At 45.7% G+C, this 18198-nt stretch overlaps 1 long non-coding RNA gene across 1 annotated transcript; it reads left to right on the top strand.

The window, feature by feature from the left end:
* Window positions 1-58: 58 nt before the first annotated feature.
* On the top strand, window positions 59-17614 carry LOC125138125 (uncharacterized). The gene is made up of 3 exons (XR_007137581.1): window positions 59-398; window positions 5754-5830; window positions 15927-17614. It is a non-coding gene; the product is annotated as an uncharacterized LOC125138125 (long non-coding RNA).
* Window positions 17615-18198: the final 584 nt, after the last annotated feature.

The following is an 18198-nucleotide window of genomic DNA, read 5'->3' as shown; positions in this document are numbered from 1 at the left end:
CTGGCCAATGAGAAAGCGCCCCCGCGATGGGTGGGGTCGAGACCTGAGGTACCAAACCAGCAGCTCGCGGAGAGGGGGTGTGTCGCCTGAGGCAATAAGGCCCTAGTATGACGACCAGGAAAGCAAGAACGGAATGCCAACACTATGCCAGGGCAAAAAGGTTGAAAGGCCTCTGGTGCCATTGCTGTTCTTTGAAAAACTCACCGTGCGACGTTCTTCGTGGCTGAACAGACATCTCGGGATCCCTCGAGAGAGTCGATTCATTCATTCGACAAGTATTTCTACGTGTGTGGAGGACCTTTTGCATGCCAGGCATGCGATTTTGACCCAAGCAGACATGATAGCTACCTTCATAAAGCTTCCAGTCTGATGAGGCGGAAGAGGGAGAAAACAAAGAGGTAAATAAGGAAATAACATAATAACAAACCAAAGAAGGAAGCAGACAAGGTGTAAATACAGAAAACAATAGGAGGTTGAGGTTAAATATGGAGGGTCGTTATATAAGAACGTTATAACATTTAAACAAAGAGTGGGGAGATCAGAAGCCTTGGAACCTGGAAGGTAATGATTGTCCTGGGCAGAGGAGACAGCAGAGCAAAGGTCTTTAAGTGGGACAGCTTGACATTTCGGAAAAACAGAAGGCCAGTGTGGCTGTAGTTTAGAGGGAAGGAGAGCGCTGAGCCCAAGCACTGGAGGCTCTGTGGTAATCAGGCCTGACAGTGCAGCCAAGATTTGGAATTTGCATTACATTTTAAATTTAATGAGACTCTCAAGGCATTTTAAGAAAAGGAGTAAAAGGATGGGGTTCAGACTTTAAATCACTTTGGTTGGTAGAAGAGGTTACTGGGAGACAGGTTAGGAGATAGTATCAGAGGAGATTCAAGGTGGGAGACGACCTGGTTTACACTCTGGCAATACCACTGGAGATAGAGAAAAGCAGAGAGACTGGAGATTTTAAAGAGAAATCACTGGCTTGTTTTGACTCATTCGGTATCCTGGTCCTGGCACAACTGTTTTGAATCCTGTTCATTGAGTACTCTATTTAGAGAGTGATTCTCACCTTGATGGCTCCCAAGTTCTAGTAATGATATTGAAGATTGTGTTGGGTTGAAATTCAGTTTTCATGGGCTTCCTGGAATTTTCTTTCTTTTAGGGCCACACTCACGGCACAGGGAAGTTCCCAGGCTAGGGGTCAAATCAGAGCCACAGCTGCCAGCCTACAACACAGCCATAGCAAAGCGGGAGCCAAGCCACGTCGGCAACCTGCACCACAGATCATGGCAACACCAGATCCTTACCCCTCTGATCAAGGCCAGGATAGAACCTGTGTCCTCATGGATACTAGTCAGGTTCATTACTACTGAGTCACAGTGGGAACTCCTGGACTTTTTTTTAACTTTATTGAATTACACACACACACACACACACAGAGAGAGATAAAAGGGGAAAAAATCCCAAGCTGTTTATAGCTCTATGAATTTTTACAATTTGAACACACCTCTGTATCTGCCACCTAAATCAGGAAAAAAATCATTAACAACAAAGAACCTTATAATACTGCTTTCTGGTTGTTGCCTAACCTGACTTTCAACAACACAGCTTAGTTTTGCCAAGTCTTTGACTTGGTTTTTATAGAATTGTTTCAGGAAGAGGGAGGCCTTCCAGAGCCCAAGAATGAGCTCTTGTCTAACACTTGGAAATGAATTGTTCGAGGAGACACATGAGCTGACAAGGCAAAAGACTTTATTGAGAAGGGAGAGCTGCAGGATAAGGGAACCCAGGAGAACCGCTCTGCCAAGTGGCTCACAGTCTCAGGTTTTATGGGAATGGATTTAGTTTCCCAGTTGTCTCTGGCCAGTCGTCTTGCTCAGTCCATACTTGGTCTGGTGCAGGGACCTTCTTGGTGGTGGGCACCTCCCTCAGCCAAGACTTAGTCCAGCGCCAAGGCTTCTGGGAGGTTGGTTGTCTCCTCCCTCCCACTGGCCCCTCCCCAATCCTCCCTTTGGTCTTCAGCGCAATGCCGCCGAGTTCTTTATCAGGGCCTCCTATTGTGAGACAACTCAAGGAAGTAGCTATTACTGTGGCCTGGGCAAGGTGGGCCCTTTCAGTCAATGGTCCCCTAACAATGTCATAAAGTATGCATTCTTTTTTCTTTTTACAGCCGCACCTGTGGCATATGTAAGTTCCTGGGCTAGGGGTCGAATGTGAGCTGCAGCTGAGGCTTACATCACAGCCTTGGCAACACCAGATGCAAGCCTCATCTTTGACCTATGCCTTGGATTAGAGCAACATGGCATCCTTAACCCACCGAGCAAGGCCAAGGATGGAACCCGAATCCTCACAAAGGCAACGTGGGATCTTTAATCCGCTGAATGCATTCTTTTTTTATTATTATTATTACTCATATGAATTTATTACATCTGTAGTTGTATAATGATCATAACTGAATGCATTCTTTTGTTTGGCTTCTTAATGCTTGTGAGAGCCTTCCATATTGGTGCAGGTAGTTGTAGGTTATTCATTTTACTTCATTCTGTGACTATACCACAATTTTGAACTCATCCGGATGGAAGTTAGGGTAGTTTTCAGTTTGGCGCTATTACAGATAGTTCTATTATGAACATTCTAATATCTTTTGGCGATGGCCTTTTCTTTGGTAGAGCATTTTGGTGGCTGAGTTTTAAATACAACGAAGTTATTTTTGAAGCTATTCATCATGATTGCACTATCTCAAACATTTGGACCAGATAATGAAGGGCTTTGCTCTCACAAGTGTGAAAACTTTTGGCCACAAGGAGCTGTTGACATGGGAAATTTTAAGTTTGGAAATCTAAAACATTTTGAATTATGTCTGGTGTTTTGACTTTCCTTTAAGCAGTTGCAGACTACATGTCCAGCATTTGATACTATGACTTTGCTACATCCTTTTACTATAATAGACAATAATCCACAGTCCTATAATAAGCAAGGTCAGTTACACTGTCCTGAAAAACAGGCCTATGTTTGGTGCTAGTACAGTCCCTTGGTCTTATATTTGAAAACCATACCATTCCACATCCAATCACAGTTGAATAAGAATAAAGCCAGCAGTTGCCATCTTCTGAATTTTATACTTCTGCTTTTGAATCTCTAAGTCGTGGCTAAAGGTGGTATAAAGGTACTCAGCATGGGGGAAATCACTGCATAATATCCAAAAGAATGGTGTGGATGCAACGCTCAGTACCTTCGTTAACTTGAGCTTCTTTTTATTTCACTTTATATTTTAAAGAATTGAGCTATTTGATCGTAGTGGCTGTCAGGAAATTATATCCAGGACAGGTCATAAGGATGTGGGTGGGTAGGTAGCATGGAGCTTTATAAACTGTCAAGTGAGAACATAAACCATTTGAGATTTAGGCTAATGAACCACTTGAATGAAACTGAAACTGACAGCACTGTATATCTTCTTTGGAGAAATGTCTATTCAGGTCTTTTGCCCATTTTTCCATTGATTGATTGGTTTTTTTGCTGTTGGGTTGTGTAAGTTGTTTATATATTCTAGAGATTAAGCCCTTGTCAGTTGCATCATTTGAAACTATTTTCTCCCATTCTGTGAGTTGTCTTTTTGTCTTCTTTTTGGTTTCCTTTGCTGTGCAAAAGCTTTTCAGTTTGTTGAGGTCCCATGAGTTTATTTTTGCTCTAATTTCTATTGCTTTGGGAGACTGACCTGAGAAAATATTCATGATGTTGATGTCAGAGAGTGTTTTGCCTATGTTTTCTTCTAGGAGTTTGATGGTGTCCTGTCGTATATTTAAGTCTTTCAGCCATTTGGAGTTTATTTGTGTGCATGGTGTGAGGGTGTGTTCTAGTGTCATTGCTTTGCATGCAGCTGTAGATAGGACACTTTCGAGAGATGCAAGCAGGCAGGCACAAAGGCTCTGGCCTGAGAATTAGGTGGGCTACAATTTTATCATCCAAGGGACTTGGGGGTTGGAAAGGCCCGCCTCTTCCTTTCTGGGAGTAGTAGCTCCTCCTTGGTATCTGGTAAGGTGTGTATTCAATCAGCAGAAGGGCAGTCCTCTGAACCTGAATGCAGGCCTCATCCCATTCCCCACCTGCACTGGTCAAGCAAACCTGCCTTGTGCTGATGACTTTCTTGAGCAATTACGAACATGCAGTTACAGTCATCTCCCCCACGTCCCCTAAGTTTCCCTCTTTATCTGTGGTCTCTTATTGGGGCTCCTACAACTACCTGTGCCTACTCCATCCCTTTCAGAACTGTTACAAGATAAACTGAGGCATAGTAAACATTTTAAGAATTTTAGCAAAAATTGATGAGAATTGGTCAGCACCAAACCAGAAGTGGTTAGGAATACACCTAGAGGCAGGATTTTATAGAGATGTGAAAGCCAAGCAAGAAAATGATTTGATTGGCTACAGCTTAAACAATGACTTTATTTGGGAAAATCTATTTGGCTTTGTGATTGTCCATTGCTAGTTCCCTTTTCCATTTCTTGTCTTTTTAGAGCCCTACCCATGGCACATAGAGGTTCCCAGGCTAGGGGTCTACGCTAGATCCGAGCCACGTCTGGGACCTATACCACAGATCATGGCAACGCTGGATCCTTAACCCACTGAGTGAGGCCAGGGATCGAACCCGCAAACTCACGGTTCCTAGTTGGATTTGTTTCCACTGCGCCAGGACCGGAACTCCCCCTTTCTGTTTCTTAGCCTTAGGGCACTGCAGGCTCAGGTTCTGGTTTGCTTACTTAGGCTACTACGGCCTTAAAACCATCTCAGCCCCATGGCCTCCTTGTTTGATTAATTTAACACTATGAATTTTCCTAATTAGTTACCAATGCTCCTGGGAGCCAAATGCTTTGTAGTAATGAACTGATCATTTCATTAATATTCACTAATGAACCATCAACACTTTTCTTGTTAAAACATTACAGGTGGATATTTCTGTATACTCAGAGAAGTGCACCAGAGCCATGCAACTCCTAAAATGTGCCCCTTGGGAGGATTTTGAGCTAAAGGCAACTGAGAACCAGGGAAGGTGAAAAAAAAAGGCTTCACCTCCCCTGCCAGAAAAGAGAGTATTAATTTCCCCTTTAGTAAAAGAAATTTACATTTATAAAGGACATTTCCAACTTTAATGGTGGTACCAGGAAGAGGGCTACTCCCAGAGATAACTTTTATCACCTGAGAGACTCTTTATCTACATAACAAGACAACCCTTATTTACTGCCCACTTCTTCCTCTCATTCCCATAACTTGCCTCCCCCACTTAGAAGCCCAAATCCTTTTTTCCTTTTGTTTAGCCTAAAATAGTACATAAAATAAAATAAAAATAAAATAGTATATAAACCTCTATCATCTTGTCTCCTAGGATCTCATTTCTTTTATTTTTTTTTTTTTAATTCTATTTTTGGGTGCTTTTTTTTTTTTTTTTTTTTTAGGACCGCACCCTCAGCATATGGAAGTTCCCCGGCTCGGGGTGAATCGGGGCCATAGCTCTGAGCCGTGTCTGCAACCTACACCACCAAACATGGAAAAAAGCTCAGGGCAATGCCAGATCCTTAAGCCACTGAGCGAGGCCAGGGATAGAACCAGCCTCCTCATGGATACTAGTTAGATTCTTTACTCCTGAGCCAAAACGGCAACTCCTAGGGTCTCATTTCTTTATAGAATTTCTATGCATACTTAGGTAATGAAAACCAACCAGTTTTTTTTTTGCTTGTTAATTTGTCTTTTCTCACTTTAATTTCCAGGGCCCCAACAGGAGAACCTTTCAGGGGAGAGGGAAACATTTTTTTCTTTTCCTGAATTAGAATCAGCAGCTTTCCAGGTAAGAATCTGTATGCTATTTCGGGCCGCATGCCTAAAACATGGGATGCTAGGGTGTATTTTTTCCTTCAGGCCATTCTATCCGGAGTTGCTAGCCCAGCTGTCACTTTTCTATGTCACCAGAATAATTGCCAAAGCACCGACAAAAAGAGTCTTTACATCTTGTCTTTGGCCCCTATTAAAGGTTGTTGGAGTGATTTTATTTTAGAATATAACTGTTGCTTTTTTCCACAAATGTGGAATAAATGAGCTTCATCCAGTACTCGTGTTATAAAGATTGGACTTATCTTTCCATTCTGCCTCTGATTTTATTCAAATACTTGACTTTATTCATATATTTAATTTCACTGTGCATCATTCCCAGAGAGTGCTGTCATAAGGAAAACTGTGTTTTATACATGTATATATATTGTAGGGAAGGTTATAAACAATTGCACTTTGTTACTTAAATTGCAAAAGCTCAAAAGCAAGGAGATGAAATATGGTGCTTCATTAGCACCATTTGCTAAGTATTCCCTGCTCTCTGCCTCCCAGGCAGTTTCTCGTCCTCAAGTGGCTGGTGCTACAGGAAGGCAGAGCACCCATGACTACTTTAGGTCAATGAATTCTGAGTGGAGGTGACAGGGTTTCTGAGTTGGAGAGTCGAACGTTCCTCTGCAAGCCCTGCAAGGCTTACTTCCCTCTGCCATTGCAGCCAGCAAATTTCCAGACAAGATTGCTCCTTCAATCTGGGTTCCTGACTAAGTCTGAAGGGCAGAATTCCTCTGCCGACCCATCATGGCCACATAGCTTGAGCAAGAAATAAACCTTGGTTGTTTTGAGCCACTGATACTGTTTGTTACTGCATCTTGAGCCAACTCAACCTAGGCTGTCTTGACTAATACAGGTAATAGCTCCAACTTAAGATCATTTGGTTGAAGAGTCCCTGTGGTGGCGCAGTGGCTTAAAGACCTGATGTTGTCTCTGTGAGAATGCAGGTTTGACACTAGTCTCGCCCTGTGGGTTAAGCATCTGGCATTGCCACAAGCTGTAGCATAGTTTGCAGATGTGATGTGGATCCAGTGTTCCCATGGCTGTGGCGAAGGCCCCAGCTGCAGCTCCAATTTGACCCCTGGCCCGGGAACTTCCGTATGCCACAGGGGCTGCCACGCAATAAATAAATAAATAAATAAATAAAAATTTAAAAAATAAAAAAAAATTAGATCATTTGGTTGAGTTTTTCTGAGGCAATTTTAGTCAAAAAGAAGTTTTCATTTTTTTTTTTCTCAATAATATTCATGAAGTTCCCTTACTGGGCTTAAAGCAATGAACAAACAATATGTCTCTGTTCTCATGAAAATTGAGAAGGGGCAGAGGAAACAGTGGGCATATATCTAAGCATGATGAACGCTATAACTGGAAAAGTATGGCTTTCTCTAAGGTTTATCCTAGGAGCCTTGTGTTTCCATCATCCCATTTCTGTCTCTGTCTCTCTTTTAAGGATTATTGAGTTGCTGAATATTAATACAAGGCTAGAAAGAAAAAAAAAAAATTCTAACTCTTGAGAAATGTCTTAGAATCGTAGAACATAAACCTTGCTTGAGTCTGAAGCCTGGGTTCCAACATTGCTTTTGACCAATGGACAGTCTCAACAAGTAGCTAGCTTGGCTGTGCCTCTGTTTTATCAGACGTAAAATAGCACTAAATATAACCTGTCTTGGCCCACTTTCATAATTGCTACAAGAATTAAATTAAGCAGAGAATTAAGTGTCCCATAAAAATAAAGTGTTATTCTTTGATGATTTTACTTGAAGTGCATTAGAGGAACCTATACATAGCCAGTTTAAAAAAAAAAAAAAAAAGTTGGAGTTCCTGTTGTGGCACAGCAGAAACAAATCCAACTGGGAACCATGAGGTTTTGGGTTCCATCCCTGGCCTTGTTCAGTAGGTTAAGGATCCAGCCTTGCTGTGAGCTGTGGTGTAGGTCGCAGATGCGGCTCAGATCTGGCGTTGCTGTCGCTGTGGCGTAGGCTGGCAGCTGCACCTCCAATTAGACCCCTAGCCTGGGAACCTCCATATGCCATGGGTGTGGCCCTCAAAAGACAAAAGAAATTAAAAAAAAAAGTTTGGTCTGCCTATAAAGCAACATATAAACAAATTAAGATTATACCCTTCTAGCCGTGGGAAATGGTACAGAGGAACACGGTAAAAATTATATCTTCAAGAATCTAAAAGTCAATGTTTATTGCCAAGTAGCATCTGCTAATGTACTGCTATTAGGATATGGTTGAAGGAGGCCAGAAATTCCCTTGCAATCTTCATAAGGAACAGTCAGTACGTTTCTTGACAGTAGAATGAAATGAATGTACAAAAAGCTAGTCCCATACAAGTGGATAAACAACAGAAAAATGCTGGCAAGTTTAAAGAAAACTGCCATTGTCTTTGAAATCTGTAATTTCTGAAGTGTATAAGCTTATAACCTATTGGAAATAACGAGTTTTCTAAACTCATTCTTTTCTGAGTCTCATTTAGAGTCAGAATCTCAAGGTAACATCGTAAAAGATGTTGAAAGGCACGTCTGTCACTGGTTGTCAGGCAACCCACAACAGGAGTTATTGGCATATACAAGCACACATCCTTATTTTTTACAGAGTGGGTGTAGGTGCTGAACTGCCTTTCTATTGGTCAGTTTCTGCTCCAATGGCAGAAGAGAAAGTATTTTTTTCCCCAGCTAATTAGCATATTCTGGGAAAGTACCCAACTATGTTTCTTTTGCTGGCTATGTTAAATATAGACTTGAAAACCAGCTTAGCATTTACCATTTAAAAGTTACTTTGGCTTTGGCTGTTCTACATTTTATATATTAAAAAAAAAAAAAAAACAGAAAAAGTTTCAAAAATTCAAAAAAACTAATAGCCCATAACGATTATACTATGACAAATTAGAAGAGAGAGACTGGTTTTCTTGAAGATACTTTCATCTAAAGAAAATAAGAATCCAAGTTGAAACTCAAAAGATGTCCCCAGGTCTCAACAACAGAAATACTGTCACCCACCCCCACCCCACCTTTGCATAGACTCCAGGGAAGAGGTAGGAAGCTGAGACCTGGGAAGAGGGCAGAGTTACAGCAAAGGAAAAAATGGAAGAGGACCAAGGGAGAGACATCAGCCTGTCTACACAAGGGCAGTCATGGTCATTGTGAAACTGACCACACTTATGGGTGGAACCTAGAACACAGATTGGGACTTGAACCCATATGCTGGGACTCGACCCAGCTTAAACCCAGATTGGGACTTGAACCCAAAGTTTTTAAATTAGAATCACTCACCCGGTGTCTGGACTTAACAGAGGTTCAGGTTCTTTTGTGCCTCAGCACAGAAGGAATTCAGTGAGAGACAAGTTGATAGGCAAGAAATAGATTTATTAAGATAGGACTATGTGAGAGACGCAAGCAGGCAGGCAAGGAGGCTCTGCCCCAAGGATTAGGTGAGCTACAGTTTTATCATCCACGGGGAGTGGGGGTCGGAAAAGACTGCCTCTTTTTCTTTGAGTAGTTGCTCTTCCTTGTATCTGGTAAGAGAGTATTTGACCCTATAAGGTCAAACTAGGACTGTCATCATGCCTATTCAAATCAACAGAAGGATGGTCCTTAAACTCCAGCCCTAGGTCTGAATCTGAATGCAGCCCTCACCCTATCCTCATCCAATGACCTGAAGCACATCTCACGCCTCCACTAGTCAAGCAAGCTTGCCTTGTTCTGATGGCTCTCTTGAGCAATTATTAACCTACAGTGATTTCCCAAAGTCCCCTAGGTTTCCCTCTCTATGGTCCCTTACTGGGACTTCTGCAACCACCTGTATAACTATCCTACTCCATCCCTAAAAGACGGCCTGAAATGTGACCCAAAGAGAACCAGATGGACACAGATGCTTAGTGTTCGTTAAATTGTATGTAACTGCCTGATGCAAAGTTATATAACATTTTCTACATGTTATTTTATTCCCTGGTTTCTCCCTCCTCCTAATTCATCCTGTACCCCTGGTACTGTTTTTTTTTTTTTTTTTGGTCTTTTTAGGGCCACACCTGTAGCATATGGACGTTCCCAGGCTAGGGTTCGAATCAGAGCTACAGCTGCCGGCCTATGCCACAGCCACAGCAACACCAGACCCTTAACCCACTGAGCAAGGCCAGGGATCGAACCTGCATCCTCATAGTCAGGTTTGTTACTGCTGAGCCACGACTGGAACTCCCACTGGTACTGTTTTTGATCTTACAACACTGTTGCACAAATCTTCCAATAGGAAAAAAAAAAAAAATTCTGAGCTTCTAAGGCTGGAATTCATACTTGTCTATGGGCTGATCCTGCCCTTCCCCAACCTTCTGACCCACTACTTCCCTAAAGAGACACTCATTGCTAAACCTGCCCCCTTGCTCCCTTGCCTCGGTTGAAGGCAAACCTTAGTTTTCAGCTTTCAGTTTTCTTAAGCCTTCAGAAATGAAAGGATTAAAGTGAAAGTTTGACATGTGATTCCTGATTGCTTGTTCAGTCAGAATAGAGCATCACTTTGTGCTGCAAACGAAAATAATAATTGCTAATTGTGTTAAGGTTTTCCAGAGAAACAAGCAATTGTGTGTGTGGTGTGTGTGTGTGTGTGTGTGTGTGTGTGTGTGTGTGTGTAGATAGAGATTGAGATTTCAGGAATTGTCTTGTGTGATGTGAGGGCTGACAAGTCCACATCTGAAGGTGAAATGGAGTTTTAACTAAAGAACAACCCCCCCCCCCAACTAAGAAGGCAGCTGCAAGCCTTTCCAGCTATGCTCATCACTATACCACCCTTCTTGCCCTCTGTCCAAGCCAGCAGCCCTGCTAATCAGGTACCCAGCATTGCTTATCAGTTCCGCTTCTGTAACCTTGCTCACTCAGTTTCTTAGGAACACTGTCTGCTTGGGAATGGGGGAGGTCCAGGATGCTTACATGGGAAAATCAAGACCTTGTAGTGTATAAAAGTTACTGAGAACAAAGACTGGGGCTCAGACTCTGGAGGTGACTCCTCTGAGCCCGCACTGGTGCTGAATAAACCTTGCTTTTCCATATCTCCGAGTGCTGTTTGTCCCCTTCCATTGCCACGGTTTTTGCGGTTTCTGCAACATTTTGGTGCGTTGGCCGGGAAGCCGACAACCGAGCTGGCCTCTTGTGCCACCGTTGTCGGGGAACCGGGGGAGGCCACAGTCGCCGGCCTGGTGACAGGTGGATAGCGCGCACCGGCCATTTTGCCGGATCCACACCCTCACTTGGGCCGTGGCCTTGGCCCACACTGCTTCCCAAACGGACTCAGAAGGAGAGTGGAAACAGGTTCCTGGATAGGACGTCGGACTGGTGAGTGCCCCGGGGACATCTGCCCAAGTCAGGACCCGCCATAGGGCGGAAGGAGAGACTGATCACCTCTCAGTGACCAAAGGGTCACTCAGGTCAGGGTTTGCTCCCTTGGGGTCGGGAGGCTTGTCAGTTCTGGGGTGTGTGTGTGTGTGTGTGTGTGTGAGTGACTGGAGAGAACGAGAGCCCGTGCTCCACCGTCCTTGGACTACGGAGCCAGAGTGAGTCCTAACCTGCAGTTCCGCGGCGACCCTCATACGGCTTCTGGTGGCCCTCTTGGGGGGATCCTGACGTTGGGGTTTATACAGTCCCACCTATGCTAAGAGGTGCCTGAAATATCTCCTCGGGGGGAGCCGTCAGGCAGACGAAGTGATTGTTACCTGAGGCCTTGTCCTCACTGTTTGTCTTGCGTCACCGGCACAGGGTGGGACTTCACACAATGGGTAAATCGGCTTCCAAGCCCACTGTCTTAGAGTGTATGGTTAAGAATTTTAAGAAAGATTTTCTAGAAATTATGGTGTTAAACTGAGTCCTGGAAAACTGTGTACCCTCTGTACCCTAGAGTGGCCCTCCTTTGGTGTTGGCTGGCCTCCGGAAGGGACCTTAGATGTGTTCACAGTTGCAGCAGTATATAATGTTATAACAGGAGACCCTGGACACCCAGGCCCATTTCCGTACATTGATCAATGGTTGGAAATTGCCTATTTGAGGCCCCCATGGGTTCGGTTCTGCACCACAGACCAGGGACAGTGTAGGGTGGTAGTAGCCCAGTCCAAGAAGAAAACCTTGTCTCAAAAGAAGGTGCCACCTATTTATCAAGGGGAACCTGAGGACTCGCCCCCTATGCCACCACCTTATGTGCTGCCGGCCCCACCTCCAGGAGCCGAAGGTCCCCAGATGCCAGATAGCCCACCGCCTTCTGTTTCTCATCCTCCTTCTGCTTCTGGAGTTCCCAAGGTGATATCACCCCCACAGCCAGATTCTCCAGAACCTATGAGCAGGCGTCTCCATTCAGCTCAGGGAGCAGCCACTCCAGCATTACAAATGCCCTTAAGGGAGACACGGGGACCATAGCAAGTCGCCCCCGATGGGACCATACAAGAGGGGGGACGTTTTTATTATTACCAGCCCTTTTCCACTGCCAATTTCCTCAACTGGAAACACCATACTCCCTCATATTCTGAAACGCCTCAGGCGCTGATTGATCTCTTAGAATTCATTTTCCAGACACACTGCCCCACCTGGATAGACTGCCGGCAACTCCTTTTTACTCTATTTGACACTGAAGAGCGCTGGTGAATTGTAACAGAAGCCCCCAAATGGCTTCAGGCCAATGCAGGGGGTGGAGCAGACTTGGCAAACTGGGTGAGGGAAGCCTTCCCAGAAGAAAACCCCCACTGGGACTATGACACTGAAGAAGGGAAATGTAACCTAGAGAGGTACCGGCAGGCCTTCCTACAGGGGGCAAAAGCTGGGGCTAAAAAGCCCACTAACATAGCTAAGATCAGTGAAATACTACAAGAGCCGAATGAAAGCCCAGCCAAATTCTATGAGAGACTATGTGAGGCTTTCTGAATCTACACCCCTTTTGATCCCGAGGCCCCTGAGAACCAACGGATGATAAATGCTGCCTTTGTGGGACAAGCCCAATCAGATATCCGTAAAAAGCTACAGAAATTAGAAGGATTTGCAGGAGAGAATGCCACTAAACTGTTGGAAATAGCCAACAAGGTTTTTATTAGCCGAGACCAGGTGGCCCACCATGATGCAGAAAAGTGACTCTTCTGGCAGCTGCCCTGTCAAAACCGGTGCCCCCAGTGGGACCACCCCGTAGGGGACAAGGCACAAGGCCAGGGAAAAGGAGTCCCCTGGAACATGACCAATGTGCTTACTGCAAAGAAAAGGGACATTGGAAAAATGAATGCCCCAACCATCCTGAGAAAAAGACCAAGGCCCCACCTGGCCGGTACCGATCTGAGCCATTCAGCACCAACCCGATCGGCCTAGCTGAGTCTGATTAGGGGGGACCGGGCTCTCTCCAGCTGGGCCCCCGAGAGCCTATGGTCAGAATTCAAGTAGGGGGCCACCCCATAGACTTTATGGTTGACACAGGTGCCGAACTTTCTGTGGTTACACAACCTGTGGCTCCCCTCTCGAGGAAAGAAACCACCATTGTTGGGGCCACAGGTAACCAAACCCACAGACCCTTCTGCAGTCCTCGATGATGCCAGTTAGGAGGCCATGAAGTTAATACATGAATTTCTTTACCTGCCTGACTGCCCAGTCCCCCTGATGGGAAGACACCTGCTGGCTAAAATGGGGGCACAAATTTCCTTTTCTTCTGATGCATCGGCCCAACTCAAATTGACAGAACCCCCCTCTCCTTTAATCATTTGTACTCATTCCCCCAGAACTAGAGACTAAATACCTATTGGTTTGGGCTGAAGGAAACCCACCAGGACTGGCAAAATGCCACGCACCTGTCTCTTTTTTTTTTTTTTGTCTTTTTGCCATTTCTTGGGCCACTCCCGCTGCATATGGAGGTTCCCAGGCTAGGGGTCTAACTGGAGCTGCAGCTGCCAGCCTACGCCAGAGCCACAGCAACGCGGGATCCGAGCCGCATCTGCAACCTACACCACAGCTCACGGCAGGGCACGCCGGATCGTTAACCCACTGAGCAAGGGCAGGGACCGAACCCGCAACCTCATGGTTCCTAGTCGGATTCGTTAACCACTGCGCCACGATGGGAACTCCTCCTGTCTTGATTGATCTAAAACCCAGAGCTCAACCAGTAAAGCTACGGCAATACTCAATTCCCAGAGAAGCTCGACTGGGAATCCAGGTTCACCTGGATAGGCTGCTTCAGCATGGACTGTTAATAAAATGTCAGTCCCCTTGGAACACCCATTTACTGCCCATGAAAAAACCAGGAACACAGGACTACCGCCCAGTACAGGACTTGAGAGCCATAAATGAAGCAACAGTCACATTACACCTGTCCGTCCCTAACCCATGTACCCTGCTAGGGCTGATCCCCTCCACTGCTGAGTGGTTTACTTGCCTGGACTTAAAAGACGCTTTTTTCTGCCTCCGGGTGGCACCTGCCAGTCAGCCCTTGTTTGCTTTTGAATGGGAGAATCCACATACAGGGACAAAGGAACAGCTCACCTGGACTAGACTCCCACAAGGATTCAAAAACTCTCCCACTCTTTTTAGCGGCGCCTTAGCTGCTGACCTGGCTGAATTTCCTGGACAAAAACTGGGCTGTTTTGCTACAGTATGTTGATGACCTCTTACTAGCTGGCACCACGGAGGCTCAGTGCCTAGAGGGAACAAGAGCTCTCCTTTCCCTACTGATGGAGGCAGGGTATCGGGTATCAAAGAAAAAGGCACAAATCTGCAAAAAACAAGTCAAGTATCTGGGCTTCAACATCATGCAGGGCTGATGAATGCTGGGGACTGAAAGAAAGCAGGCAGTTTGTGCCATTCCTGTCCCTACCACCTGCCACAAGGTTCGTGAGTTCCTAGGGGCAGCAGGATTCTGCCGGATATGGATCCCCGGGTTTTCAGACCTGGCCAGGCCTCTGTATGAGGCTCTAAAAGGAGAAGAAAAGGCTCCCCTTAAATGGGGACCAAGCCAGGAGACAGCGTTTCAGATAATCAAAACCAAACTCACTGAGGCTCCAGCCTTGGGCCTTCCTGATGTAACCAGAGAATTTAACCTTTTTGTTCTTGAGAAAAATGGGATGGCTTTGGGAGTCTTAACTCAAGAATTTGGGCCTTGGCAGAGGCCAGTGGCATATCTGCCTAAACAAATTGACTCAGTTGCGGCCGGATGGCCTCCCTGCCTCCGAGCGCTGGCAGCTACCACCTTGTTGGTGAGAGAGGCTGACCAGTTGACTCTGGGACAAAACCTCAATGTTAAAGTCCCGCACTCAGTTGTAACCCTAATGGATACCAGGGGCCACCATTGGCTCACACATGCACGAATGACTCAATATCAAGGGTTACTATGTGAAAATCCACAGGTAAAACTGGAGGTTGTACGAACTCTGAACCCAGCCACCTTTCTGCCAGATGAAGAAGGGCCCCCAGACCATAACTGCCTGGAGGATGGGTAGAGGCCTTCCCTACCTGAACTGAAAAGACAAGGGAAATAACCAAGGCACTCCTGAGAGACATTATTCCCAGATGTGGAATGCCTCTGACCATTGGGTCAGATAATGGACCAGCATTTGTGGCCGAAACAGTACAACAGGTGGCAAAAGCTTTACAGATCCGATGGAAACTACACTCTGCTTATCGCCCTCAAAGTTCAGGGAAAGTAGAACGCATGAACCGAGCCCTTAAACAGACCCTGGCAAAGTTATGTCAGGAAACTGGCTTGCCCTGGATAGACATGTTGCCGGTGGCCCTCCTAAAAGTGAGATGCTCACCCGGAGAGGGAATGGGATTCTTGCCATTTGAAATCTTTTATGGAAGGCCACCTCCACTAATCAGTTTACAAGGAAACACCAGGGAGTTGGGAGACTTGGAGTTAGATAAACAATTACAAGGATGGGGGCTCACTATTTCTCAGATACATAAATGGGTCACAGACAGAATACCTGTGTCCTTAGGTATAACAGTTCACCCCCACAAGCCGGGGCACCAGGTGTGGATAAAGGACTGGAAAAAGGAGCCTTTGAGGCCGGTATGGAAGGGCCCCTATACTGTATTCTAACCACCCCCACTGCTCTTAAAGTAACAGGAATAGATGCTTGGATCCATCATTCCAGAGTTAAACCGGCTGGCCCAGCTGACGACCGTGGAGAGTGGGAGACTGCCCTCGATCTGGAGAGACCTCTTCGCCTGACAATACAGAGATGGAGACGACAATCTCAAAGCCCTGCTCTGACCACACCGGAAGCTGGTCAGTCAACGCACAGCTGAAGCTTGAGGCATCGGCTGCCTGTGAGCCCAAATGGAAGGAGGGTTTCAAAATAAGCATTCGCATTGACGGAAGAGGCCTTGACCCTGGAGCTGTGCTACATTTCCAGAGAATCACGTTTGCGCTCCAAGCTGCCTCTCACAGCATCTTTCATTCCTTTTATGAAGAGATAAGAAACACCCCACCTCCCATTCCGGCCACAACTAAGAACTTGTTCTTAGCCCTGGCAGAAACTATTGCACAAACTCTCAAGGTCTCCTCTTGTTATGTATGCGGGGGAACGAACACAGGAGACCACTGGCCTTAGCAAGCCAGAGAGCTGGACCCATTAGAGCCTCATAATGAGACTGCATACCCCCAACTCACCAATGGGGTATGGCTCCTCAGAACTGCTATTATAGGGAGAAATTGTCTTGCGAGGCGGGGAGGATGGTTTAATGTTTCAGTTGGAAGCTTAACATGTTTAGGCCTGAGGTTATAATCTGACTGCCCAAAAGACTCAATGGTGGTCATCCTCCAATTGCTCAGAGCCCAAGCCTAATCCCTTGTCTAACTTTTCCCACCTTCGACAAGCATGGGAAGATATCAGTGCTAATATCCAGTGGCGGGCACCAAAGGGATTATATTGGATTTGTGGAAAAATGGCCTATTCCATACTCCCCCCAAATTGGGCTGGGACATGTGTACTGGGAACAATCAGACCTTCCTTCTTCCTGCTCCCGCTGTCACTAGGGAAGCAACTGGGAGTTCCTATGTATAGGGCACAGGGTGCCCAGAGAGACCAGAGGGCCCTCCAAATTGGAGACTGGGAAGATGATAAATGGCTCCCAGAATGGATAATTCAATATTATGGGCCTGCCACCTGGGCAGAGGATGGCTCTTGGGGATATCGCACCCCTATCTATATGCTGAACCACATCATCAGACTACAGGCGGTTTTGGAACACATAACAAATGACACTGCAAGGGCCTTGACTATATTGGCCCAACAACAAACTAAAATGCACAGTGCAATCTACAAAAATCACTTGGCCTTGGATTGTTTACTTGCTTCTAAAGGAGGGGTTTGTGGAAAATTTAACTTTAATTGCTGTCTACAAATAGATGACACCGGAAAGGTGGTAGAAGAAATTGCTGACCGCATGACTAAACTAGCCCATGTACCTGTACAAACTTGGAAAGGATGGGATACAGACAGTCTCTTTGGTAAATGGTTCTCTTGGTTGGGAGGAATTAAGACAATGGTTGGAATAGTCATGGTTATACTTACAGGGTGCCTACTTGTTCCCTGCCTTGTACCTCTCCTGATAAGTATTATAAAAGGTTTTATAAAAACCATGGTTAAAAGAAAAACAGCCTCCCACCTGCTACTTATTAGAGGCTACCAAAGGGTTATGACTCATGATGATCTGTAAAGGGTGCAGATGCATCCTGAACATCAAGAGGGGGGGAATGAAATGGAGTTTTAACTAAAGAACAACCCCCCCCCCAACTAAGAAGGCAGCTGCAAGCCTTTCCAGCTGTGCTCATCACTATGCCACCCTTCTTGTAATAATGTAACAACCATGTGCCCTCTGTCCAAGCCAGCAGCCCTGCTAATCAGGTACCCAGCATTGCTCATCACTTCTGCTTCTGTAACCTTGCTCACTCAGTTTCTTAGGAACACTGTCTGCTTGGGGATGGGGGAGGTCCGGGATGCTTACATGGGAAAATCAAGACCTTGTAGTGTATAAAAGTTACTGAGAACAAAGACTGGGGCTCAGACTCTGGAGGTGACTCCTCTGAGCCCGCACCGGTGCTGAATAAACCTTGCTTTTCCATATCTCCGAGTGCTGTTTGTCCCCTTCTGTTGCCACAGTTTTTGCCATTTCTGCAACAAAGGGAGAGAACAGACAGTGCATCTATTTGGGGGAAAAGTCTTCCAGGCAAAGAAAAGGCGAGCACAGAGGCCCTGCAGCTGAGTGGCAGGCTGGAGACCCAGGAAGAGCGCGTGTTGCAGCTCAAGTCCCAAGGAGGCAACGCCTTCTTCCTTGGGGGATGTCAGTCTTTCTCCTAAGGCCAAAGTAAACTGGATGGCTGAGGCCCA

This window comes from Phacochoerus africanus, chromosome 10, assembly GCF_016906955.1.
Source record: "Phacochoerus africanus isolate WHEZ1 chromosome 10, ROS_Pafr_v1, whole genome shotgun sequence".
NCBI classification, from domain to species: Eukaryota; Metazoa; Chordata; class Mammalia; order Artiodactyla; family Suidae; genus Phacochoerus; species Phacochoerus africanus.
The sequence above is the reverse complement of the archived record's forward strand: the minus strand, read 5'-3'. Positions and strand labels throughout refer to the sequence as shown.